The sequence below is a fragment of the Nelumbo nucifera genome, chromosome 6 (genome assembly GCF_055504915.1).
Source record: "Nelumbo nucifera cultivar China Antique chromosome 6, China Antique-T2T, whole genome shotgun sequence".
NCBI lineage: Eukaryota > Viridiplantae > Streptophyta > Magnoliopsida > Proteales > Nelumbonaceae > Nelumbo > Nelumbo nucifera.
This window is the reverse complement of record NC_142654.1, coordinates 53,608,101-53,636,001: the sequence shown is the minus strand read 5'-3', so window position 1 is coordinate 53,636,001 and position 27,901 is coordinate 53,608,101. Positions and strand designations below refer to the sequence as shown.

Sequence of the window (27,901 nt, the reverse complement as noted above, 5' to 3'; positions counted from 1 at the left end):
AAACGGAACTTAAAATTAATAATACACACACAATATGTAATTATATTATACCATATTATACATATACAGATGGATGATGTGTCATTGTTTGATTGTCCAACCCGCGAGATAGTTGAACCGTTGACCCATGACCTAGAGGCAAAAACTATTCAACCTCCAAGCTGATTTTTAAAACACTAGTTTTATTTGTTGAGAGAATTAAATAATATTTATTCTAAAATATAAATTACTTAATTAATTAACTTAAAAATTAATTATCTTTTAAATTAAAGTAGACTATTTAGCCAAATAGTGTCATTGAATATATCCAACTCAGTATGACTTTTTATTGACAATATAATTTAATATAAATATATCTACTGTATATAAAATTATAGTTAAATTGAAATGGATCTAGATATAGATAAAGTTAATGAGTTTTGAGGCAAGTTAAGGGAGTAATGAAGATGAGAAATAATTAATGGCATGAATTATGGAAGGAGAGAGTTAATGGCATAATTAATGATAAGAGATAATTAAAGGAGTTAATGAGAAAGCGGAGAGGGAGTTAATGGTGAGTTGATGAGAGGAGATAAAAGTCTTAAGCTTATTGGCCACTTGGTTTATTTTGTTCAATTTTAAAATGAGAAAAATAAAAAAACAGAAAAAAGATAAATGCTTCTCAAAACAACGAGAAAAAAGATAAATGCCTTCAAAAATAACTAGAAAGCAATAGGGGAGTTCATTTCTTGGTTCAAACTGCAAAACCAAGCTGAACCAAACCAAATTTGCAGTTTGGTTCGGTTTCAGATTTTGTTCAATTGTGGTTTGCAGTTTTAGTTTGGTTTCTTGGACTTTATAAATCGAACCAAATCGTAAACTGAATATATATATCTATATCTTTATCTATATATAATACAATAATAAAATAAACGTTTTAAGTTTTATTTTTTAGGGGTGCTATTTGGGCTTCTAATTGGGTTAAGCCCAATAGAATCAAAGAATGGTCCAAAGTTCCCTAAACCATATTAGAAACTGCACCAAACTATAATAAAACAGTTTAGTCTAGTTTGATTTCCATGCCAAAATGGTTTGGTTTGGTTTTGGAATTTCTCAAACCGTAATATACTAGTTTGGTATGAGGTCTTCTCTAAACTGCATCGAATTGGATCGTGAACACCCATAGAAAGTAGGAAAATGTTAGCTTGGCACATTCCATTTTAATATATAGATATAGATTTGACAAGTGAGAGCCCAAATCAAAACCAATGTTCTAAAAACTAGACCAAATCGACCAGTTGAACCTTGAACCCCCCTCCCTGACTGGTTCAATCATGCCCCCAAAATCATAATGTGTAAAAAACCGGCCTAAACCAGTGGCTCAGTCCTAGTTTTTTTTGAAATTTTTTAGCACATAAATGCAAACTTCTAAAGGCCATAACTTTGCTTAGATTTACATGTTCTTAATGTGAAAAGGGTGCCTTACCCTACTATTTTTGCTAAAAAATGCTTTTTTTCTTTAAATCTTAATTTTTAATATAAAAAATGAAAAACAAAATAAAAAATATATGTTATAGAAGAATATAATTATATACCATATAATTGTGCATATTATATATTATATAATATATATAATATATTACATTAAATTACACTATAATATAAAATAAAATGACAAATATGTTATAATAGAATGTAATTATATATTTTGAATATATTAGGGAAAATTCTCGATAGGTACCCTGTACTTTAGGCCAAGTGCCAATTTAGTACCCGAACTTCAAAACGCGACAATCTAGTACATGAACTTCTGGAATGCAACAATATAGTACTTGCCGTTAATGGACCGTCAGTTTTATATATCACGTCACCTCATGTGTGATTTAAGAAGTTTGTAAATGTCAAAATTACCCTTACACACTGTTCATCATCTTCTTTATGGTAATGAGACCGTCCTTGAACCAACATGATCTCCAGTCTGCTGGTTCACGTACCTTCTGGTTAATCTCTCTCTCTGGTCTTCAACCGATCGATATTGTTCAATATTCATGAATTCAGTTGCGTGTAATATTTTTCTGTCGGAAAGGAAAAATGATACAGATAATTTACAGGAGTTTGGAGTTGTTGCACACAAGAATAATCTAAGATTTTAAGCAAATCATCCTCATCCGGTTCACGGTTCACCGGGACTGATGACTGATCAATTAACCTCAGCAATTCCGAGAAACTTAACATCTGATAACCGATTGAAATGACAACGTATCTCCAACATTCTCCACCCCAAGTCTCCCCCTTTCACCTCTCTCTCTCTCTCAAAGGAAAAGAAGGTAAGAGAACAAAGAGAAATTAAGTTTGAAAAATAAATCAGATATGCATAGATTAATACTAGTTGGGTAATACAAAAGTAAACGAAAATAAAGTCTTTCATGTCAATAAGGAGATATGATCATGGTTGAAAAACCAGGTTTTGACTTTGTCGAGTCATGGAGACTGGGAGAGGTTTGAATTTTGATGACACTCGGACCAAGTCAAAACTCAGAACATGAAGCTGAGTTATCCATAGAGCAGGAGGGTGCAAGGCTCAGATGTAGATCAACTCCAACGTCCACCTCCGACATTCTCTCAAAAAACTGAGTTATCGATAGAGTAGGGCGTGGACAAATGGCAGGATCCACAGGAAATTGGGGTGGGTGAGAGACGTAAAGCTAAGAAGGAAGCCAAGGAGAAGATAACGACAACATCGGTGGTGGTGATGCATAGTACTTGGTCGGAGAGTGGAGTTGAGCAGCTGCACTGATGCCCAACGGGAAAACCTGAGTATAAGAAGGGTCCTGACCGCACTGCATGGGGGATTAAGAAGCGGGGAGACTGCGGCCGATAACCGCCGATTGCTTTGGAATTGGGCTCGCTTTGCTCGTTGCCTCTCCTTCTTATGAGCGTTTTGATGGCCTCCGAGTGCCTGAGAATTCCCAAATTCGCATCCACAGTACTGACACTTGAATTTCCTACTGTTTTCTAGAAACAACTTACAACTAGAGATCACGATTGAGACCATCGTTGAACCAGCTCCCGTTGTAAGCTCTGCAACCAATTTGAATATAACCAACAAAGAAGAAGAAAGACTGGAGATCTTTAGTGAGGAAGGGAGTGATGCTACTATTAATATAGAGAGAATTTTTCCTGAGTTAAAATAATAACCACTGCATGCATTCACTGTTGACGTAGCACTGTTCGCTGGCGCCTTCATTGTCTGGAGAGGTCACTCTCAGGAGTCATTTTGGCCACCGGTTTCTAGGTCAATGGACGGCTCAACTGTCTATAGGTGCTCGACTTCCCTCTCTATAGTTGTTGCAGACTTACAGACTTACAGATTACAGATGGTTGATAAAGAAAATTAGATGATACTTGAAGGGCATTTGTGTCTTTTCCCATGACACTTCACGACTGATTAACAACAGGTACTATATTGTCGCATCGAAAGTTTGGGTACTAGATTGTCGCATTTTAAAGTTCGGGTACTAAATTGGCACTCGGCCTAAAGTACAAGATACCTATCAGGAATTTTCCCAATATATTATAATCTAATATATAATTTATAATATAGTATATATTATATATATAAATTATACATACATACATACATACATATATATATATAAAAGGGCCCTACTATGATATGGAAAACCATGTCATATCTAAAACCTGTACTGCTACCACGTGTACAACAGTTACAGGGTTTATTTAAGTAACTGATAATTGATTTTCTATATGTTAATTAAAATTTAAAAGTCTTTAACTTATCCATTAACCGAATACTCTGTTACATTCTTATCTTCTTCCAGTAATTCAAGATATAGATCATGGGAATCAAATTCAGGACACATTAAACAATTTGTTATAGACTTCCAGACATGAGAGAACCTTCTCCTGTTCTATTTCATGACAAAACTAGCATAGTTGAGACAACTAATAAGGTGATGCGAAGCCTTAGATCCTTGAAGGACCCATTATTAGTTCCCATCTTTTGTTTTCTCCTTTCCAACGACATCTAGATCTAAAATACAAGAATTTAGACCTAGACTAGAATCTAGTAATGATCATGCTCTTGCAAATAATATGGATATATTTCTCTTAGAGCACTTGTCTAATAGACAAGAGCCCAGCAAGAAAAACGAAAAAAATCTCAAAACCAGTTCTTTGAATCATTGAACTATCAGGGGAGAGAGAGAGAGAATGAGTAACACTGCTGAACATGATACCCAGTCAAATAGATATTTGCAACATGCATTTTTCTCCCCTATCCAGGTCCCTTTTTAGACACAATGCATTCAGATCGTCACCTAATGACATTTTAGGAGAACCAGGCATCAGGATCTTCCTCTCAACCAAACGAATGTTATTCTATCAGAAAAATCCCATTAATTAGCAAACTCAGACTTGCAATGCAACCACTAAAGATAAAGAGATCCCATATGGTTTGAACTTGAAATGAAGACCCAAATCGTGCAAGAATGAAAGAATGATGAACATATATAAACTGGTTGAGAAATAAAACCAAACAGGACAAACCCATCAAAGTAAAAGATCTGCAAGAGCAAAATTAAGAAAAGAAAGGAAGAGAGATAATGCTTACCATCAGATTTGACAGGGTGAGAGAGCAAGAGGATGAGGATCACTTGAAGAAGCACAAGGGTGACAAGGTGACACCAAAGAGAAACCATTGTTGTCAGCGATGATTCAACAGGGGTGGTGAGCTGAAGATATCAGGGAGAACGACAATCAGTACTTTTTCGTAAATTAACGTCTTTCTTAAAATGAATTTCTTTTTTCAAATGTGATTTTAATTGTTGTTTTTGAAACCGGTTACTTGCCATAATCCATATTCACGTAAACAGAAAGTCGAAAGTTGATTGGGCCATCTCATCCGATATGATATGGAAAAGTTACTTTTTCCATATCATAGATTTCCCCATATAAGCCTCTGACCTCTGGTTTGACCCCAATTAAAGCTCTGACCCATGAACCTTCCTCCCTTTTATAGGTCGATGCCCGGACTGGTTTTCTGAACATTGATCAAAGCAATTAACTCCAATGCAAATCTCTAATGGGCTTTTTGCATAAAAATTAACAAAGTTTTACTAATTGGAAAAAACACATACGTTTTCAAAATAATTGCAAAAGAGGTGAAAGAGAGAAATACTTGATTTTTTCTAACCAAATTGCCCTTTCTTAAAATCCCCCATAAAATCGTATTCCCTTCATCTCTCACTCTCTCAAACTTCCGTTTGAACCAAAGCTACCCAGATGTTTGAACCTACAAATGACAACATCTCAGCTTTCCCTCTTTTCCTTTTTTTTCTTGTCTTTCAGTGGCCCCTTTGAAATTTTACTTAGAACCTTAAATGCGATATATTCTTGATCTCTGCTGTTGTGTTCTCCACAAACGAATACACTTGATCCTCGTATTTCTCATAGAGTATAGGTACAGTGTGGAGTAAAACAAAAGATATGTAAAACAAAGTCAAGAAATTGCAACAACTCGGCAACCCCCCACCATTGACAAAACCCAAAGACAAAATGACCGTGAGAAACTTTTTCAAAGTGGAAGCTCAATTGATCTCGATTCTCAAAGTGGAAGCAAACTGCAGAACTAGATTCTCAGGATGTGTGCAATGGCTACTTGTGAATAAATTTGTTGGCATTGGATGAAAAGTAATGCACAACTAAGGAGACTATTAGGCAATGGCATACTAGAGCTATCAAATGGTATTCCATCAACCTAAAGATAACCTAGGTTATAATTGCTCCACCAAGAACACCGACAGAAATCTTCTTGTTCCTTGTTGAGGAGTCGACCAGCCCTAGTCCTCCTACCAAAAGGAGCCCAAGTCCTACCAAAGAGAGCTCTAGTCTTTCTACCAACGATGGACCAGCTACTTTACAAAGAGCACCTACTATAGAGAGGCTAATCAGAGTAAAAAGGAAACACTCCTCTTAGGAAGTTTCCTTGCTAGAGCACTTTCCTTAATTCATTGTTTTATACTTATAAGTATTTTCCAATTCATTCATTATAGTTTGGGCAAATTTCTTAAACTACCCTTATGGTTTAGCTAATTGACTAAGTGTACCCCTACTGTTTGACTATTGTCTAATGCTGCGTCTACTATTTCTGACAATTGACTAACTCTACCCTTACCGTTAGGATCCGTTAATATTCCGTCACACACTATTTTTTTTTGAAAAACCCAATTTTACCCTCATCCCTCTCCTCCCTTTTTCTTCTTCTTCTCTTCCTCCACTATCTTCTTCGAGAGACCCACCGGCACCTCCTGCCAATCTGCCAATAAAAGCCCAGAAGCTCCACTCTATGGTGAAGAGAAAATAATGATTAACCCTCTTAATAACATAAAAAAAAAATTGTTTACCTTTTCTGATTTTGTTAAGAAAATGCGAAAGGGTTATCTCCATCAGAATAAATTTCAGAACCATTTTTGGCTATCAAAATCTTCAAGTTCTTTCGAAGGCTTTTTCAAGAAGAACTCCTTGTTTTGCTCCTTCTTAGATTTGAACGCGAGTCAGGTTAACTAATCTACCAGCTTGCAGGGAGGTGGAGAGGGAGAATGAAGAGGGGAAGGGGGCGAAGGAAGAAGAAGATCTGGGAGTTGTAGATCTGGACATTCTTCAGGAAGCAATGGTTCCAGGGAATTCTTTCACTGCTCTTCTCGGACTTCCGACCACTCAAGCAATGGAACTCCTCTAGGAACCACAAGTTCTTTCTCTACTACCTTGGTGGGACTGAGAACATAAGTCATGCAATCTGCCAGAGTTGTAGATCGGAGCTGTAATTCATTGCATCGTTCAAACTTGAGGAGAGTTTTCTCGGATGTTTTCTGTTCGCTATCTCAAATCTTAAACAGAGAAACCGATTTCAGAACAAAGGAGCTTCTTGCTCCATAGTAAATCTCAAACTGAGATCCGATTTTAGAACAAAGGAGCTTCCTGCTCCATGGTATTTCTCGTCTGAATCGGTGAGAGAAAGCGAAGGGGATGGAGAGAGAGAGAGAGGCCATGTGGAGGGGTCCACCACTACTACAACCTGTAGTAATGGCGGTGATGAAACAGGAGCGAGAGGGAGAGGGAACGAAGGGGATGGAGAGAGAGAGAGAACTAAAATTTGAAAGATACCTACTAAAATTCTAATAAAATAATTTAGAACACTGAAAAGCAATTGGATTAAATGCCAGTAAGCTAACCATAGAGATCCAATATATCACCGAGAAGATAACTAAAATTGAAATGAAGCAAAAGTTACAAAATTTAGAACACCAAAAGAAACATTGAAACAGAACTGAGTAAGAATTGCAAAAAGAAAAACAAAACCCTGTACAATAATATATTTGTAACGACATATAAGTAAAAAGGGGCAAAGCTCTGCATCCCTTTCCCCTTCAAAACCATAATTAGGGGTGAAACACTTGGAAAAACATATATCGTGAAATTAGAGGTGGTGGAGAGGAATATCAAAATACAAACAGCTGAAGCAAAGAAAAAATGATATAATGTTTCAAATAATTAGAAAAGAATATGCAAATTTGGAGAGAGAAAATATGAGAATTACAGAGTATTGGCATGCTGAATATCTGCTTCCAATGATTTTAAGGAATCCTTGAACAACTTTTGCATGACCATGTTTCTCTCTGAAACAAAATTCCACCCACTAAGACAGAGACTTCGATAAACCCTAAAGGTCTCTGCCCATCCACCAAGACGATGATGAAACAGGGGCGAGAGGGACTTGTGCGTGGAGGAAGATGAAGATAGGAGTTTTCACGTAAGGGTAAACAGACATTTCAGTCCTGCTGTTAATATTTTAACGGTAATGGTAATTTTTGGAAATAATAGGGGTAGCATTAGACAATAGTCAAACAGTAAGGGTATACTTAGTAAATTAACTAAACTATAAGGGTAGTTTAAGAAATTTACCCTTATTGTTTTGTATATAATCACTCTTGTACAAACACTTAAGATTTAATGAAATTCGACCCAATCTTGCAAGGTTATTGTCTTCACCTTTCTTAACTTGGTATCAAAGCCATGACTTACAACATTACCATTGCATCTGAAGTAATGAGCTCAAGATCGACTCCTTCCCAAATTTCTTCACTACCAATGAGCATCAATTCAATTCCCAATATCTCCCATTATCTGACAATCAAGCTTAATGGTGACAACTTTCTTCTCTAGAAAGTCCAACTACTACTAGTACTTCAAGCTCACAAGCAGATGGGGCTGATTGATTGATTGGCCAAGCCTCCTTCAGAAGAGATTTCAGACTCCAATGATAACAGTGAGAGAATTCTAAATCCAGAGTTCTCTACCTGGGTACAATTAGATTAGTTGGTCTTAAGTTGGCTTGTAGCTTCTCTAATTGAGAGAGTTTTGGCACACAAGTTGTTGGACTCTCTACAGCTGCCGAAGTCTGGAGTGCTCTGGAGAGATCATTTTCTTCACATTCTCCATCCAAGGTACTACAACTCAGGAACCAACTTCAGAACCTCAAGAAAGAGAACCTGTCAATCAGTGATTATGTTCATAAAGCCAAAACAATTGTAGATAATCTTTTTGCAGTATCAGAACTAGTAGAAAAAGAAGATCTGATTTTATATATTTTATCTGGTTTAGGAAGTGAGTATGAATCTCTTATTATGGCAATAACAAATTGAACTGATGCAGATCAGCTCAGTGTTAGTGATGTTCTTGAACTGCTTTTGAGTCATGAAGCCTAGCTTTTACAACACAAATTTTCCACTGAAAATCCTAATGCAAACATTGCAACAAATAATAGTAAAAATTTGACTAACAATTTTCAGTACTCTCAAAAATCTTGCAATCAAGGCAGGGGTGGCAACAATCGTAGCAAAGGTAGAGGGCGTGGAGGCCAGCTCTCAGGACATGGACAAGGTTGTGGAAAAGGAAACAATATTATTTGTCAGCTTTGTAACAAACCAAGTCATGGAGCACTAAAGTGTTACAAACGGTATGATCTCTCATATCAAGGAGAGAACAACTCGCATCCAGCGGATCCTATAGCCTTCCACGGTGGAATATCACACAATGGATCTATGTCTAGATTTGACCCAATCTGATATCCGGATAGTGGTGCCACGCACCATATGACATTGGATGAATGCTAATAACCTGCAAGTTAGAGCAGAATATCAAGGTTCTGATCAAGTCAAGATTGGTAATGGCATAGGTTTGATTATAAACAATACAGGGTCGGGTTCTCTAATTTTCAATCATAATCAATTTTCCTTGAATAACATCTTTCATGTTGTTGTTCTTACTAAAACTTTGCTCTCCATAAGTAGATTTACCAAGAATAATAATTTGATTTTGAGTTTCACCCATTCTTTGTCTTGAAGGACCATACGGGGAGGGTTTTACTCCGAGGACCAAGTAGAGATGGACTCTATCAGTTTCTTGGAACGATTCAGCACAAGACAGAGAACTCGATAGCTTTTGTAGGCGAGAAAACTTCCTTGGCAAAGTGGCACCAACAACTTGGTCATTCCGCCCTAAAAGTTGTGAAAAATATTATTTTTAAATTTAGTTTATTGTATTCAGGATCTCTTAATTATCCTTTTGTGTGTGAAGCTTGTCAAATGGGTAACACCCATCATTTAAGTTTACCCTCTTTAGATACAAATTTTTCTTCTCCTCTTGAATTTGTTTTTTTCTAATGTATGGGGACCTGCCCCAACTTTGTCTAATAAAGGGTATAGATATCATGTTATATTTATGGATGCCTATTCAAAATTATCATGGATTTATCCTCTTGAGAGGAAGTTGGATGTGTTTAATACTTTTCTTAAATTTAAGAACCATGTGGAAACCCTATTTTCTACAAAAATCAAGATGTTTCAGAGTGATTGGAGTGGTGAATTTCATAGTCTTTCTTGCTATCTTAACAATGCAGGCATCACTCACCGTCTCAGCTGTCCCCATATGCATGAACAAAACAGCAATGTTGAATGCAAACATCGGCATGTTATTGAGTCCACGTTATCTCTACTGGCATCCTCCTCTCTCCCCCAATCCTTATGGGTAGACGTAGTTGAAACTGCAGTCTTTCTTATCATTCGACTACCAACTGTGAGCCTTAGTAATATCTCTCCTTATGAGAAATTATTTGGGAAACCTCTAGATTATTCTATATTAAAGGTCTTTAGCTGTAAATGTTACCCTCTTCTTTGGCCTTATAATTCTCACAAGATGGATTTTTATCCTGGTCCTTGTATATTTCTTGGGTATAGCACAATCACAAAGGGTACCATTGTTATAACCCTACTACTGGGAAAGAAATAATTGCACGGCATGTTGTCTTTGATGAACACTCCTTCCCCGGTTCTATAAAGTCATCACCACCTTCTAGCTCTGCTGCTCCCATTGGAGTAATCCTTCCTTCTCTAGGCACCATTGACACTACCACATGTCCTGCTCCTGTTGTTACTGAGGTATCCTCCTCTCCCTTGCCATCTATATCTATTACTAATGAGGAATCTGCTACTTCTTCCCATGAGCTAGAACAAGAAGCTTCCCTCAGTGATGAACCCTTACTAGTTCTGTGTACTCGACCTATTCAGGAACTATTAGATGCAACTCCAGTTGTACAGCCCCCTGTGGACACTCATTCCATGGAAACAAGGTTTATGACGTCTCGGTCGGCTCAGGCTTTAACTACTACTCGTTATCCTCTTCCATCTACTTTACTTCATGATATTTCTACTCATGAAGAAGAACCTCTCTTCTTATGGACAAGCTTTCAAGTCTCCTCATTGGCGCTCTACCATGGTTGCCGAATTTCATGCCTTAATTCAAAGTGGTACTTGGGAGTTAGTTCCCTATGATGCTTATGTGAATGTAGTTAGCTCCAAATGGGTTTTTAAAATCAAATGACATCCTGATGGTTCCATTGATCGTTACAAAGCTCATCTCATTGCTCAAAGCTTCACACAAGTTCCAGAGGTTGACTTCATTGAGACTTTCAGTCCTATGGTCAAACTCGCTTCTGTGCGCACTGTTATTATGATTGTCGTATCTCGTGTGTGGGACATTCGACAATTGGATGTCCACAATGCTTTTCTTAATGGGTTCATTATTGAAACTATCTTTATGCGCCAACCAAAAGGTTTTGAGGATAGCAATCATCCACATCATGTTTGCAAACTTCACAAGGCTCTCTATGGACTCAAACAGGCCCCTAGGGCTTAGTTTTATCGTTTGAGTAATTGACTATATGATCTTGGTTTTCGTGGTTCACAGTGTGATCCCTCTCTATTCATATATAGTAGGGAACATATCACTATTTACATTCTTGTTTATGTTGATGATATTATTATTATTGGATCATCTTCTACTCATGTCTCTCAGCTTATTAACGATTTGCCTCAGACATTTGCCCTGAAAGACTTGGGGTCATTGCACTACTTTGTTGGCATTGAAAGTCATCGTGATACCATAGGATTATCTCATCATAAGTATATTTTGGATCTCTTGTTAAAGACCTATCTTGCTGTAGCCAAATCAGTTTCCAGTCCAATGGCCATCTCATCGCACCTCTCACGGTTTCATGGAGAACCATTATCTCATCCCACTCAGTACTAGAGCATTGTTGGTGCCCTTTAGTATGTCACCCTAACAAGGCCGGATGTGGCCTTTGCAGTGAATAAAGTATGTCAATTTTTGCATGCCCCTACTGATGAACACTAGGGAGCAGTTAAGTGGATCTTGAGATATCTCAAAGGTACTATTGACTTTAGCTTATTTTTCTTGGCACACATTGGAAACCTTGACTACTTACTCTGATTCCGACTAGGTTGGCTGCCTGGATGACAGACGCTCTACTAGAGGTTATGGTATTTTCCTTGGTTCTCACTTGGTCCCTTGGAGTGCTAAGAAACAACCTACTATTGTTTGGCTAAACACAAAGGCTGAATTTCGAGCTCTAGCTAGTGCCACTATAGAATGCTTGTGGTAGCAATCTCTTCTCTCTGATCTAGGAGTCAAAACCAGTTGCAGCCGGTTCTACGCTGCGATAATATTGGAGCCACGTATCTTGCAACTCATCCCATTTTTCATGCATGTACTAAACACATTGAGGTCGATTTTCATTTCCTTCATGATCTTATTCTTAAGAAGTCCTTGGTGGTTTGGTTTCTTCCCAATCAAGATCAGGTTGCTATATTTTCACTAAGTCCCTATCTTCTCAATGGTTCAAGTGGCTTCGGTCCAAGCTTCATGTGCTTCTAGCCCACTTTCGCTTGAGGGGGCGTATTGAGGAGCTGACCATCCCTAGTCCTCCTACCAAAAGAAGCCCAAGTCCTCCTACCAAAGAGATCTCTAGATCTCTTACCAAAGAGAGCTCTAGTCTTCCTACCAAAAATGGAGCAGCTACTATACAAAGAGCACCTACTATAGAGAGGCTAATTAGAGCAAAAAGGAAACTCTCCTCTTAGGAAGTTTGCTTGCTAGAGCACTTTCCTTAATTCATTGTTTCTATACTTGTAATTATTATTGTTTTGTATATAATCACTCTCGTACAAACACTTAAGATTAATGAAATTCAACCCATTCTTGCAAGGTTATTGTCTTCACCTTTCTTAACTCTCCACAAGAAAGCATCAACAGGTTTTCCTCACCGAAGACCTTGTGCACAGGTTTCTACCTCCCAAAGAGTCGGTAAACCATCGCCTTAATAGCTGATGGTGATGACTCCTCTGAATCAAACAACAATGACTAATCATGGCCATGATGAAGCTTCTCGGGCTGCTTTACCATTGCTTTCCAAGGGTAGTTCAACCAGAAACCCTAATGTCTGGTGAAGTAACAACTGGCGAAAATGACGATGGTGCCAAAACCCCAAATTACAAAACTGAATCTCGAGACTCCAGTAATAGTGTTTAACAATAGGGGAATTCTCTTAAACTACCCTTGAGTATTCAAAAATTGACTAACTGTACCCTTTAGTTTTTCTAACATTTGAGTAGGTGTTTGTCATCGGTGTTAGGAACACCGCACCATTTTCTCATAAAAGTGGTGCTGGGCATGTGTGATTTGTTAAACAATGCTTATTTATTTATTTTTTTGGAAGTGATGCTACCACATAGGTTGTTTTTTGGGAAAACAACACTGGTTTTGTTTGGTACCAGTGTTATAGAACTATTTTCAGCATTGGTCATATTATCCAACATCCAAGATGATGCCACATCATTGCACCGCTAGCAGCAATGAGCTGCTGTTTGAGAAAACGTCAAATTTGGTGTCGCTTCATACCACACTTTCCCAATTTCCAACGCATGGTCTGAAGCAATGTTTATTTATGAAAAAACAATACCAAATAAGATGTTTTTTGAAGCACCGCTTTTTCTGATGTAATGCCTACATGGCGTCGTCGCTGCCAAACACCCATCGAGATTTCCGTTAAATCATGATGTGAAAGACAAATTGTCACATTACCCTTGGGCTAAATTAGCGGAAAAATAACATGAAAAAATAAAAATGAAACAAATTAGGAAATAATCATCTTACCCTTTCGGATTAAGTCACTTGAAAGGGTTAGTCAACTTAGTTTGGCAAGTGAATAGTTCCACATCTCTCCGTCTTGATGAAACCCCAAACCCAGATTAGTCCATATCAAATGCCAATGATAGCTATGTAGAGATGTAAATCGGGTTATGCTGCCTGTGGCTCGACACGATTTTGAGCCGGCCCGGGCCGATGGTTCACGGGTCGTGCCACGACACAACATGATTGTATAGGCCATGTCGGGCTTGGGGTTTTAGGTCCACGGGTCGGACAGACACGGTCCACATTTTCGTGTCGTGCCACCCGTGGTCTACAGGCTAGCATGGCCTGACCCACAAGCCCACCCGAAGAACTAGCCATTGGAGACCCCCCCCCCCCCCAACAACTAGTTTCAACTTTTTGGGGGGTTTTTATACAGAAATACCCCAGTAGCTATATGGGGGTATTTATGTATTTTGGCTTTGGGGGGAGATAAAATGACAATAATGCCAACTATATAACAGCTAGTTTAGGGGATATTTAGGTAAAGTGACAAATGACTTTATAATGATCAAAATACCCCTCCCAACAACTAAGAAACAACTAGTTTTTAGGGTATTTTGGGTAATTGAATTATTTTCAATTCTTATAATTAACCTTATGCTCCACACTAGTCCAACATTCTAATCATACCAATTCAGCAATTCTCTTCTCAATTCTCATACTCTCTTAGTCTCTCATCTCAATTCTCATACAGTCTCATATTGTCATACTGCCTGTCATACACTTATGTGGTTAGGCACTTAGAAATTTATCCATTTAGGAGGTTTTAAGAGGCTTCAACCATTGAAATCAAGTTGAGATTCTAAATTGGTAATCCGACCATCTGAGTAAGTGCAATTAAATTAATTTTTATTTTTTTAGAATTAAAATTAATGGTCGGCTCCTCCCAAAACCAATTCTCCAATAGTAAGTTCACTAGCCCGATTTGGAAAATATTTAAAATAGAGGAGGTTGAGGAGAAGGGAAAAAGAGTCATTTTCCAAAAATGTAGGATTGACTTTATCTTCAATAGCAAGGGTGGTACTAGCCACTTGACATTTGCTCTTCCATGAGAAACAAGAAAAAGACATCTACTTTGAAGATTTGTTGGGTGTTGAGGATAAATTACAAGACAAAGAAGGGCATGACACTACTACACCTGATGAAGCAGATGATTAACATCAAGGAGATTGAGTATTTTTTTTTTCAATTTTATTTAAATTATTTGTTAACTTTTCAACAATGTAACTTTTTATTTTCAATTTGTAATTTTTTATATTTTAAATGAAATAATTTCCTATTTTTTTCCAATTTGTTGTCCATTTTGTATTTTGGTAAGTATTTTTTTTTATTTCTTTGTTAGATTTTTTATTTTTTCATTTTGTTCCCAAAGCAGACAAAGCCCAAAGGAAAGTTAGCAAAAAAAAAAAGAAAAGTCTAGGCCTTTTTGGCTCGATTCGGCCCATGCCCAGACACGGCCCAACATGGCTCAGGCCCATAGGATGGCTTGTGGCCCGCACATCCCAGGCCCGCGGCCCGGCACGATAGCGGACCGGCCCACACGGGCTCGAGCCGTGGGCCGTGCTAGGCTGACCCCCCAAATTATCCCAAGGGAGAGAGGCACAAACTGCACTTTGAGCGGGCCACACCCAGGCCATGCCATGCCAGCCCAACATGACCAGTTTGACAACTCTACCGCTTACGACATTTGGTGGTTGTGCATCATTGAAAGGAGATGCTACTAGCTTGAGGCGAGCAAGTTAACCTCATCCCTATTTTCCAAAGTTAATGATAATGTTAAAGCCCTAATTTTCCCTTTTTTTAATGTTTTGTAATGGGATCAGGGGTACTTATTTATTGAAGACATCTGATGAGGGGTAATTTGGCCCTCCAACGACACTATGACACGTGGCATCGCAAAGCAACTAGGTGACACCTCAGCACCATGTAAGTAGATAACTTCAGATACTTCACAAGTACATCAGTGACCTCAAGGCCACCCTGGTAGACCGAAATGCAAACAACTAGATGGAACCTCAGGTCGGTGTAAGAGGCAACCTGCTTCCATTGGACTACCTAGGCCCCGACAAGACATCAAGTCGGCATGAGAGGTCAGCTACTTTTGCCGACCTAACCTGAGTTCAACTAGCGACCTACTGGGCGTCCTCCTCCTTAAAAGGGTTATGATCTATGACTTCCCCGGGATCACGACGCAACATCGAAAGAGCCGGTTATCACCCCACCCGCTTTGGGTGCGATTGGATAAACCCTATTCGCTTACACAGAGTCCATCTTCAACGTGGAACCAAACGGGATGTGTTTTTTGAGGCCCATGACAACCCACCTATATAAGGGTCTCACCTCCAACCTCAGAAGGCACACGTGAGTTAGCTCTCAAGCACTCTAGCTCTCTTACATTCTAGCAATCACATATCTAGTTCGCTAACTTAAGCATCAAAGTACCTACCCTGGGTAAAGTAACTCGGACACTATGTTATTTTCCTTAAAGCTCGACCAGAAGACCTACTTAGTCCAACGTCCAAGCTGTCTGCTAGCAGGGAGCACCAAATCGCACATCATCAATTGGCGTTGTTTGTGAGAATCGTTACACAAAAAGTCATGCTCTCACAACCTTTCCTAAAACATATCTTCAATGGCATCATCTAGCAATGCTCCCATCGACAACCCTGTTAAGAACTCAATCACAGGGGGCAGGACCAACTTCCAGTACACCCTGAGGTTCCTTATGTGACTATCGGGCAGTTCAACTTGCCCCTAACCTTGTCAGGTATCCCCGTCATGAAAAATCCTTTCTTTCCCTTGCCTAGCATGAACGCACCTCTCCCTCCAGTTGATCCCTCAGCAGCTCCTATTGGGATCGATGTGTGTCAATTCAATGAATTGATGCAGTATGTCTACGGGATGAACTCGCAGATGAGGACATGGGAAGAACGATTTGCCACCCTGGCAGGGATGTAATAGCAACAACAACAATAGCAGCAGCAACAGAACCAACACGTAGGCCAGAACCAGAATGCCAGAATGAGCCAGAATCAACAACCCGACAACCAAAACCAGAAGCCCGTACCTGACCCACCTCATCGCCCCGACAACCAAAACTAGGTCTAGATAGAGGAACTGAGCCAGGCCACAACACCAATCGGGATCGAGGCCCCTAGCTTGATTGAAGGGTCCCGAAGGAGGTGCCGCAGATGCATATGCCACACCATAGGAAGGAGTCACCTCACTCCGAATGATAATGAGGCGGAGAAGAAACAAGAAAAGAAGAAGTAGGCAAGGCAGATTGGCACCTCGTCGGTGCAGCCGGGTCCTACACATCGCTATTGGCTGCCAAGATCCTCACGGCCATGTGGCCTAAAGACTTCAAGGCCCCATCTTGGAATCCTACGATGTGACAACTGACCCAAATGACCACCTCGATAGTTCCAGGCCTTGATGCAGCTACATGGGGCAAATGATGCAAGCCTCTGCATGGATTTTCCAACCACCTTCCAAGGAAGGGAGATCTATTTGTTGTGAAGGGAAGGGAGATCCATCATATGGATGGCTGAACCTTGCAAGGAGGTTGGGAGAAATTTCAAAAATTTTCTTTCTCCAATCCAGGAATCATATTCCCTAATTTAGAAAATTGCATTTTCAAGGTTCATTCTTGAAACAAAGTAGACCAGATCTGAAACCAAAAGGAAGCAAGTAGGGGTATACCTGATATGAAATAACAGTAACTCCCAACATAGGTGTTCATGCCCAAAGAGGTGACCAAAACCCACCTCCACTGAAGATGACACATCTTATGGTGAGGCAGGATTAGCAAAGTGGTTCTTCAGCAAGAATCCTAATTCTTCAGCAAGAATCCTAATTCTTCAGCAAGAATCACGAAAGGGGCTGGTGAGCACGACTTTAGATTATTTCTTCTAGTAAGAAACAATATCAAGAACTATTCTTGAACAGATCCAAAGCTGGAAATCAAATTGGTTAGGGGAGGCAAGAATTGGAGGAGAATTCTGTAGATTGCTGAGTGCATAAACTAGTGAATTCATCCCCTATTTATAGCCTTCTTTGGATTAGCTTCCTAATCCAATTATGAAAGAGTTTCTTGATCCAAATCTGATATTTAGATCTAGACTCTTAAATGGATAAGACTTATCTTATCCTTTAGCTAATCCTAATCAGATTATAAACTAGAATTTGCCCCCTTTTAATTAACTCACTTAAGCCCAGTTCGAAATGGGCTTTAGGCCTATTTAGTCATACAACTCACTTTCCCTTTAAATGTTGGCTAGTTTGGTTCTCTTTGTATGGCGTGGGACCCTAGCTTTGATCTACACATCAATCACATGGGTTCAGCCCAGCCTTTGTTACAAGGCCTGGCTGAATTAATTGTAGAACACAGTGAACCCCTAAGTCCATCAATATGGGCTCTTAATGGGCCCAACATATATACTAAATGGTCCTTGGGTCTAGCCGCCTTATGAAGGCCCAAGAATTGCGGGTAGATATAAGATTAACCCATCAGGTATAACCCTCAATGGTCTTACACTTAACCTCTCAGCCCATAATGATCAAACACTGCCCGACAAAAGAGGACCTCCCCCTCGACTGCAAGGTACAGTGTTACACTCTCTACTCACATGGATCCCAAGAATTACAACCTTTTGCAAACATTTTGTGAAACCATAATATATATGTATATTTCTATATAAATATATTTTGCAAAACAAATCTCAACAATTTGAAATCAACTGCCGGCAGTTTAGGTTTCCATCAAAGAGAGTGCATTCCCCGATCATTCACTTTGTCCGACAAAGGGGCTGATCCTGTCACTATGATCATCTACTCAGGTGAATTCTCAGACTGCCCCAACATACCCAGGTTTTGACCTAGTCAAGGATCTTACTAATTGGCATATCAAAGACAGCCCAATCCGACACCTAGTGTAGTACCATAATCGAGTCTAGGGGTTAGGTGTAACATTCCAGTTTTGCTCATCTGTCTCCAAGGTCTAGGGCAATACTAGAATTTGGTATGGTTCAAGGTTTCAAGAAAACCCACACTACATGTACCTCAAGTCTCACCCTGGCAGCTGAGACAAGCCACCCCAACCCACTTGGCGGTACATCAATGTCAGCCTTGGCAGGATAAATTTCCCCAAATCTACCGAACGGCTATGAAGATTCTAAACTAACATGAGTCTCATAAGTGTCTAGTTTAAGGGTATCACACAGAAACACACCAAAATAACATGAATCAATTATGCACTTTATTCATTTACAATAAATGTTAATAAGTACATCAATCTAATTGGAGCTAAGGGCATAACTGTTTAACAGCTCCAACTTACACTTAGGTCCAATCGGGTACAAGATGGAGTCCCATACTTTCCACATGTTTCTCAAATACTTTCTGTGTCAGTGGCTTAGTTAATGGGTCTGCTACATTCTCCACTGATGCTACCTTCTAAATCTGGATGTCCCCTCTACCAACAATCTCTCGTAGTACATGGTACTTCCTCTCGATGTGCTTCGACTTTGAGTGAGCTTGTGGCTCCTTAGCCTGAGTAATGGCTCCAGTATTGTCACACAATAGTGGAATGGGTGGTGTGTTGGATGGAACTACTCCTAATCCTTGAATGAACTTCGTCATCCAAACGGCTTCCTTGGAAACTTCACTTGCGGCAATGCATTCGGCCTCGGTTGTGGAATCTACGGTGGACCCTTGTTTGCTGCTCTTCCAATTGACTGCACAGGACCCCATCATGAAGATGTAACCGGATGTAGACTTTCTATCATCTGGGTTTGATTAGAAATCGACATCAGTATACCCCTAGATTTGTAGTGAATTACCATCGAATACGAGACAAAACTCTTTTGTCCTTTGAAGGTATTTTAGTATGTGTTTTACAACTGTCCAATGCTCTTGACCTGGGTTAGACTGGAACCAACTTACCACACTCACTGCCTGAGCAATATCAGGCCAAGTGCATAGCATGGCATACATTGCTCCCTATGGCTGAGGCATAGGGAGTTTCTCTCATGCTCTCAATCTCTTCGAGAGTCTTGGGAGACATTACCTTGGAGAGAATGACTTCGTGCCTGAAAGGAACATTTCCTTTCTTGGAGCTCTCCATACCGTATCTTTTGACAATCTTGCCAATGTAAGTAGGCTGGGATAATCCTATTATCCTCTTCGATCTATCTCTATAGAGTCGAAGTCCCAAGATGTAGGAGGCTTCTCCAAGATCTTTCATGGAGAATTGCTGTGAAAGCCATACTTTCATCGTAGTTAACATTCCTATGTCATTCCTAATGCGTAGAATGTCATCTACTACAGAACTAGGAATGTAATCTTATCTCCCACTGTCTTCTTGTAAACATAGGGCTCATCCAGATTTTGCTCAAAGTCAAATTGTTTAACAGTAAAGTCAAACCGGATGTTATAGCTCCTACAAGCTTGCTTAAGTCCATATATGGATCGATTGAGTTTACACACCCTGTGTTCCTGACTTGTAACTATGAAACCTTGCGGTTGCTGCATATAGATATCTTTAGTAAGATTTCTATTCAGGTTTGGCATCCATTTACCAAATCTCGTAATCATGGTATCCTGCTATAGCTAGTAAGATCCTAATAGACTTAAGCGTGGCCACTGGCGAAAAGGTTTCCTCATAGTCGATTCCCTCTTTTTGAGTATACCCTTTCGCAACAAGACAAGCTTTAAAGGTCTCAACGTTACCATCTGGGCCCTTCTTCCTCCTGTAAATCCACTTGCATCCAATTGCTTTCACCCCAGGGGCAGGTCTACAAGAGTCTAGACCTTGTTGGTCTCCATCGAGTCCATCTCGGCTTTCATGGTGTCTACCCATTTCAAGGAATCTATGTGCAACATAGCTTCCATATAAGTCACGGGGTCTTCCTCACTGGTTGTGGCTTTCACCAACTTTCTTGGTCATAGCCGTAACGAAATGGAGGCCTGGATACCCGGGTAGACCTTCTAGGTTGGTTATTTTTTGAAGCTTGTGAGACATCTCCCACTACCCCTAAGCTCTCCTCATCAAGAACAACATCCTGATGATGATTATTCAGGATGTAATCTTCTTCCAAGAAATGGACATTTCAACTGCAAAACACATTTTTCTCTTTTGGGTCATAGAATAAATATCCTATAGAGCCTTTGGGGTAGCCTACAAATAGGCAACGACTGGTCTTGGATTCCAATTTGTCAGCACTTGTTCTTTTAACATGTGTTGGACTATCCCAAATCTTCAAGTGTCTCACACTTGGTTTCTTACCAGTCCATAGCTCATATGGAGTCTTAGGAACGGATTTGGTTGGAACCCAGTTCAGCACGTGTATCGCAGTCTCTAATGTGTACCCCCAAAAGGATGTAGGTAGTTTCAAGTGTATGAGAAGTGATCGAACCATGTCTAATAAAGTCCGGTTCCTTCTTTCTGACACAACATTTAATTGTGGTGTAACAGGAGGAGCTAACTGTGAAACAATTGCATTGTCCTTTAAGTAGTCCCTGAATTCGTCAGAGAGATATTCACCTCATCGATTTGATCGAAGGGCTTTAATTTGTCTCCCCAACTGTTTCTCAACCTCTTTTCTGAACTCCTTGAACATTTCAAAGGATTCAGACTTATGTCTCATTAGGTACACGTAACCATACTGTGAATGATCATCGGTAAATGTTATAAAATAAGCATGCTAATTACGTGTTCTAACATTCAGGGGACCACATACATCAGTATGTATTCGGTTAAGCATGCTTGTTGATCTTTCAGACTTACTTGTAAATGGCTGTTTCGTGATCTTACTCTGAAGGCAAGGTTCATAGGTTGGAAGACCTTCTATAGTTAGAAAATCCAAAGGACCATCCTTTACCAACCTTGTGATACGATCTATGTTAATGTGGCCAAGTCGGTAATGCCACAGGCACGTGGGATTAACTATTTCACGTGTTCTCTTCATGGGGATTATTTCCGACGTAGTTTCAGTTAAGTTTGTTTTCAGAGAAGGATGGAGAACATAGAGACCATTCTCAAGTTCTCCATGTGCGAGGAATTTGTTATTTCGTTTAATAGTAATCAGATTACTAAACAAAATAGAATAACCATCCATGGACAATTTTGAAACTGAAATCAAATTTCTTCTAAGTGTAGGTACATAAAGACAATCTTTAAGTACAATGATTCCTTCTCTGAAAACTAATTCTATTGTTTTTATGGCTGTAGTTGCAACTATTGTAGAAGTCCCCAAGTAGAGCGTAACTTCTCCGTCACTCAGTCTTCTACTTGTCTTGAACCCCTGTAATGTGTTATATGCATGAGTAGAAGCCCCAGATTCAATACACCAGGAAGCAGAAGTGACCAACAAATTGGCCTCTATGATAAAAGATTCAAAATTACCTTGTTTCTTGGTCTCCAGATACTTAGGACAATCCTCTTCTAGTGGCCGGTCTATTTACAAAAGTGACAAGCATCCGATGTCTTATCCTTCTTTTGCCTTTTGCTTGATAACCTTTTTCTGAGGCTTTTTTTTTTTGCCGTCATCTTTTTCTTACTCGAATTACGACCTTCAACAAGCATGGCTATCAGTTTGTCCTTCTTAATCAGTTCTTCAGCCCTTTGCAACATATTGTTGAGTTCCTGAAGGCTAACATTTAGCTTATTTATGTTATAATTCATGATAAACTGATTGAATGAGGGAGGAAAGAAGTTTAGGATGGCATCAACTTTGGTGACATGATCAAACCCTGACCCGAGAGCCTCCAACTCATTGATGTAGCCTATCATCTTTAGACAATGGTCAGGAATCATTTGGCTCTCAGTCATTTTAATTGTCATAAACAACATTAAGACCTTTTGTCGAGTAGAACGATTCTGCTCTTCATACATCATCCTCAGACTATCTAGGATATCCTTGGACACTTCGATCTAATTGAATTGTCTTTGTATCAGATTATCGAGGGAGACTATGATGTAGCATCGAGCAAGAGAGTTCTTCTCTTCCCATTCTTGATATTCCTTCCTACGGGCCTCAGAAGCCCTATCACCCGGACAATCCAGAGCAGGGTTTTTAGCAACCTTGTCAAATTTCTCGGACGTTAGTACCAGCATAAGGTTATGAAACCAGTTAGCATAGTTTGGAACCTTAAGCTTGTTGTCGTCCAACAATTTGGCAAACTATCCATTTGCCATTTTTGATAAAGGCAAAGTAGATTATTAGTCCACAACCTAAATTGATTTATGTTAAATACATAGAAATGGATTTTAATCTATGTTCCATTTCCATTTGTCCATCTCTGAGATTTCCCTCCTATCTTAGTGATGAAGATGCGATTATGTTTCTGGAAATGTGAGAAATCACATATAGTCCATTGAGCCAATTGTTTCAGCTGCATAACCCCACCACCTTTTGTGAAGGATCATATCCACTCATCTTATGAGTTTTCCATTTGGTCTCTATTAGACAAGGTTCATTGCCATTTTAGGTTAAACCTTTCTGTCCAATAAGTGCTTACCCATCATATTTGTGAACACCAAGGTAACGTGAGAGAGTCTTCCATTTTAGGATAGACCCTTCCCACATCGGTCTATGACGCCCCTATCATCTTATGAAACAATCCAACAGACTCACCAGCAAATGGATAGCCCAATTTTATGGTGCATCTCCTCGTTACTGATAAGCCCATGTTCATGCTACATATGGAAGGCCTTTAGAGAGTTCATCATATGAATCTCCCTATCACATGCACTTATATTTTGCTAGAGGGAATGAGTAATTACGCCCTAGTTCTTATTTAGGTCAAACCAAAGTGGCTCCCACTGACTTTCTTAAAGTCAAATTCAGATGGGCCCTAAACGGGCTAGGGTTCTGCACGATTCATCTTGTAGAGAAAGCTGATGTAGGGCCCATCAAGAAGGGAGATCATCCAATAATCTTAAGGACACCATGGTAATGATGTGCATTCAACCATGGTGTATGAAAGAGCCACTATCGAATTAACATGGGCCAAGTGCTTATGGCCCATGTACGTAGCACATCACACATCACACATCACATGCATGAAACAATCACATAATTGATCCAATCAATTAAATCATCTACAAAACCCTAAATTAATTAGGTTAAATCAGTATCAGCCCATTAAAGCCTATAACATTATCATATAAAATTATCTAGGTATATGGTTTTTACATATAACATTATCGTATAACATTATCATATAGCATTTATGCTAAATTAGGGTTGATGCAGTTATAGCTTAATAAAAGTGGGTTTTTACAAGGTGGGCCGAATTGCATCCTGCAATGGGCCATCAAACCCCTGGCCCATAATAAAATTTTAGGGCTAAGAACAGTCCCTATTGAACCACAGATTCAGCCCAACCAATTTGGTCTAATCTGGGTCAAATCGGCCTAGGGTTTGGTGTCTATTGCAAGATCCAATTCAAGGTTATGATCTGAAAATTAATTGCAGCCGATCAGTAAGACAATAATCAGAGGGTTGTTTGTGGTCTGCAGGTTATCGCAGGTTGCAGATCTAGTATCTACGAATGGGTTTTCTCCATGCGTACCAAAATCTCTTCCAATGAAAAAAATAGAAAAACCTATTTTCTTTATTAATTTACATCAGAATGAATCCTATATATTTCATCTAAAAAAAAAAATTATTTACAGACCGAATTGAATAGAATAATATAGTAGGGTGTGCAAATTCTTGGCGCCAATAAAGATTTTGATCTCCACCATATGAACAACCCAAAATTCAAGAAATAAAAATATAACAGTTCTATAATTATTGCAGATAAATAAAGAATTAATTTTTAGACCATATGCCCAAAAAATGGGAACCAATTCCCAGAAAAATTGTAAATTGCGCAAATTGGGTAGAACACCTTTTTCCCATTTGCGCAAATCTAGATTTGGTCCAACTTTGGTTCAAGACTTGAACCTGGCTCTGATACCACTAAAGGTAAGGGAGATCCATCATATGGATGGCCGAACCTTGTGGGGAGGTTGGGCGAAATTTCAAAAATTTTCTTTCTCCCTTTCGAGAATCCTATTCCCTAATTTCGAAAACTACATTTTCAAGATTCGTTCTTGAAACAAACTGGACCTGATCTGAAACCGAAAGGAAGCAAGTAGGGATATATTTGATACGAAATAACAATAACTCCCAACATAGTTGTTCATGCCCAAAGATGTGACCAAAACCCGCCTCCACTAAAGATGACACAGCTTATGGTGAGCCTGGATCAGCAAAGTGGTTCTTCAGCAAGAACCCTAATTTTCCAGCAAGAATCACGCAAGGGGCTGGTGAGCACGACTTTAGATTGTTTCTTCTAGCAAGAAACAACATCAAGAACTATTCTTGATTAGATCAAAAGGTGGAAATCGAACTAGGTAGGAGCGGCAAGAACTGGAGGAGAATTATGTAGATTGCTGAGTGCATAAACTGGTGAATTCGCCCCCTAGTTATAGCCTTCTTTGGATCAGCTTCCTAATCCAATTAGAAAAGAGTTTCTTGATCCAAATCTGATATTTGGATCTGGACTCTTAAATGGATAAGACTTATCTTATCCTTTAACTAATCCTAATCAGATTATAAACCAGAATTCACCCCCTTTTAATTAACTTACTTAAGCCTAGTTCGAAATGGGCTTTAGGACCATTTGGTCATACAGCTCACTTTCCCTTTAAATGCTAGCTAGTTTGGTTCTCTTTGTATGGCATGGGACCCTTGCATTGATCTACACATTAGCCACATGGGTTCAGCCCAGCCTTTGTTACAAGGCCTGGCTGAATTCACTATAGAACGCAGTGAACCCCTGAGTCCATCAGTATGGGCTCTTAATGGGCCCAACATTTTCACTAAATGGTCCTTGGGTCCAACTACCTTATGAAGGCCGAAGGACTGTGGGAAGATGCAAGATTAGCCGACTAGGTATAACCCTTAATGGTCTTACACTTAACCTCTCAACCCATAATGATCAAACACTGCACGACAAGAGAGGACCTCTCCCTCGGCTGCAAGGTACAGTGTTGCACTCTCTATTCACATGGATCCCAAAAATTAAAACATTTTGCAAACATTTCGTGAAACCATAATATATATGTCTATCTCTATATAAATATATTTTTCAAAACAAATCTTAACAATTTGAAATCAGCTACCGGTAGTTTAGGTTTCCATCAGAGAGAGTGCATTCCCCGATCTTTCACTTTGTCTGACAAAGGGGCTGATCCTGTTACTATGATCACCCACTCAGGTGAGTTCTTGGACTGCCCCAACATACCCAGGTTTTGACCCGGTCAAGGATCTCACTGATTGGCATATCAAAGATAGCCCAATCCGACACCCAGTGCAGTACCATAATCGAGTCTAGGGGTCAGGTGTAACATTCCAGTTTTGCCCATCTGTCTCCAAGGTCCAGGGCAATACTGGAATTTGGTCTGGTTCAAGGTTTCAAGAAAACCTACACTACCTGTACCTCAGGTCTCACCCTGGCAGCTGAGACAAGCCACCCCAACCCACTTGGCGGCACATCAATGTCAGCTTTGGCAAGATAAATCTCCCCAAATCTATCGAACGACTGTGAAGATTCTAAACTAACACGAGTCTCATAAGTATCCAATTTAAGGGTATCACACAAAAACAGACCAAAATAACATGAATCAATTACGCACTTTATTCATTTACCATAAATGTCAATAAGTATATCAATCCGATTGAAGTTAAGGGCGTAATTGTCTAACATGTTGAATTTTGTACAACGACCAAATGATAAGCTTTGGGACTACATCAAAACATTCGACCTAGACCAACTACAGATTACTAACCTCGACCTAGCCATCCAACTCACCACAGTGATCAACAGCGTCTTACATTCGGACTTGTGCTGCGAGGTCGAGTTGAACCCTCTGGCCTCTATGGAAGAGTTCCTCAACCAAGCAGACAAGTTTTTGAAGGCCAAAGAGGCGCTCGGATCCTGGTTAGAGCTGAGCGACAAGCAGAAGAGGTCAGAGGACAAGTCGGGGAGTAGCAAGCAGCACTAGAAAAGCAAGTCACTGAGGTATAGTTGGTCCCTCTCAACCAATGCAATAGGTCGCCATAGATAAGAAATAGGTCTCCGCACAGAAGCAATCAGTCTTCTGAACGATGTTCACGCACTCCCTCCATCCAAAATAGAAACTGCACTACATTAAATGTGAAGAGGGGGGAGATATTGATGCACATCAAGATGGTCGAGTATGTCAGATGGCCACCCCGAATGAGAGGAGACCCTGCTAATAGGAATCCCAATAAGTATTGCCACTTCCATCTAGACATCAGCCATGATTCAGAGAACTATCGCAACCTCAAGGACAAGATCGAGGACTTGATCCTCTAAGGGTATCTAAAGTAGTTCATCAAGAGGGAGGACCAAAGCTGACCTGTCAACCAGCCGAGAGAGGTGCCACAATTGAGTAGGGACCATAACAAAGACCAGCCTCCCTGAGACCCAGCAGTAGCAAAGCGGCCCGTCCGTGGTGTCATTAACATGATTACAGGTGGATCAATAATGGTAGGATGCAGCACCTTAACGGTGAGAAATTCAGTTTAGGAGCTCGAGCACGAGTACGAAAACCCGCTGAAGTGCCCTCATATGGAGGAGGTGATTTACCTTATCGAGGATGACACTTGTGGGATCTAGTATTTGCACGATGACACCTTCGTGGTCAAGTTGGTAATAAATGACTTCAAGGAAAAGCGGATTCTGGTCAACTCTGGAAGCTTGGCTGATATCATTTTCCTAGAGGCATTTGAATGGATGGAGCTCAAAAGGAAGGATCTGTAGTCGGTCGATGTCACCTCGGTCAACTTTAGTAGAGAAGTAGTAAGGCCCTTAGGCCGAGTGAGGGTGCCAGTAACGATAGGCTCAATGCCAAACTCGGTACGGTTCGATCACGATTTCCAAGTGGTCGAGACCTCATCACCCTGTAACACCATTTTGGGCTGACCTACTTCCACACCCTCCGAGCAGTGGTGTTGACCTACTATCTAGCAATAAAGTTTTTGACGTCTTATGAAGTAAGGATGGTGCGAGGCGACCACCTCGAGTCTCATAAGTGCTACATGGCCGCACTAAAGGGCAAAGGAAAGTAGGCCATCGACATCGACTTGGAACCGCCGCCAAAAGAACACAGATGAGAGAGTTCACCTCGTGGAACCATTGCGCTCTAACCTAGTAAGTTTTTTAATTGAAAATTTAGATGTTTTTGCTTGGTCAGCAGCAAAAATGCCCAGCATAG

General features: G+C 39.8%; 1 pseudogene; it reads right to left on the bottom strand.

Moving 5' to 3' along the window:
* Nucleotides 1-5,185: 5,185 nt before the first annotated feature.
* LOC104590121 (reticulon-like protein B2 pseudogene) lies at nucleotides 5,186-19,602 on the bottom strand (annotated as a pseudogene).
* Between the last annotated feature and the right edge of the window lie 8,299 nt (nucleotides 19,603-27,901).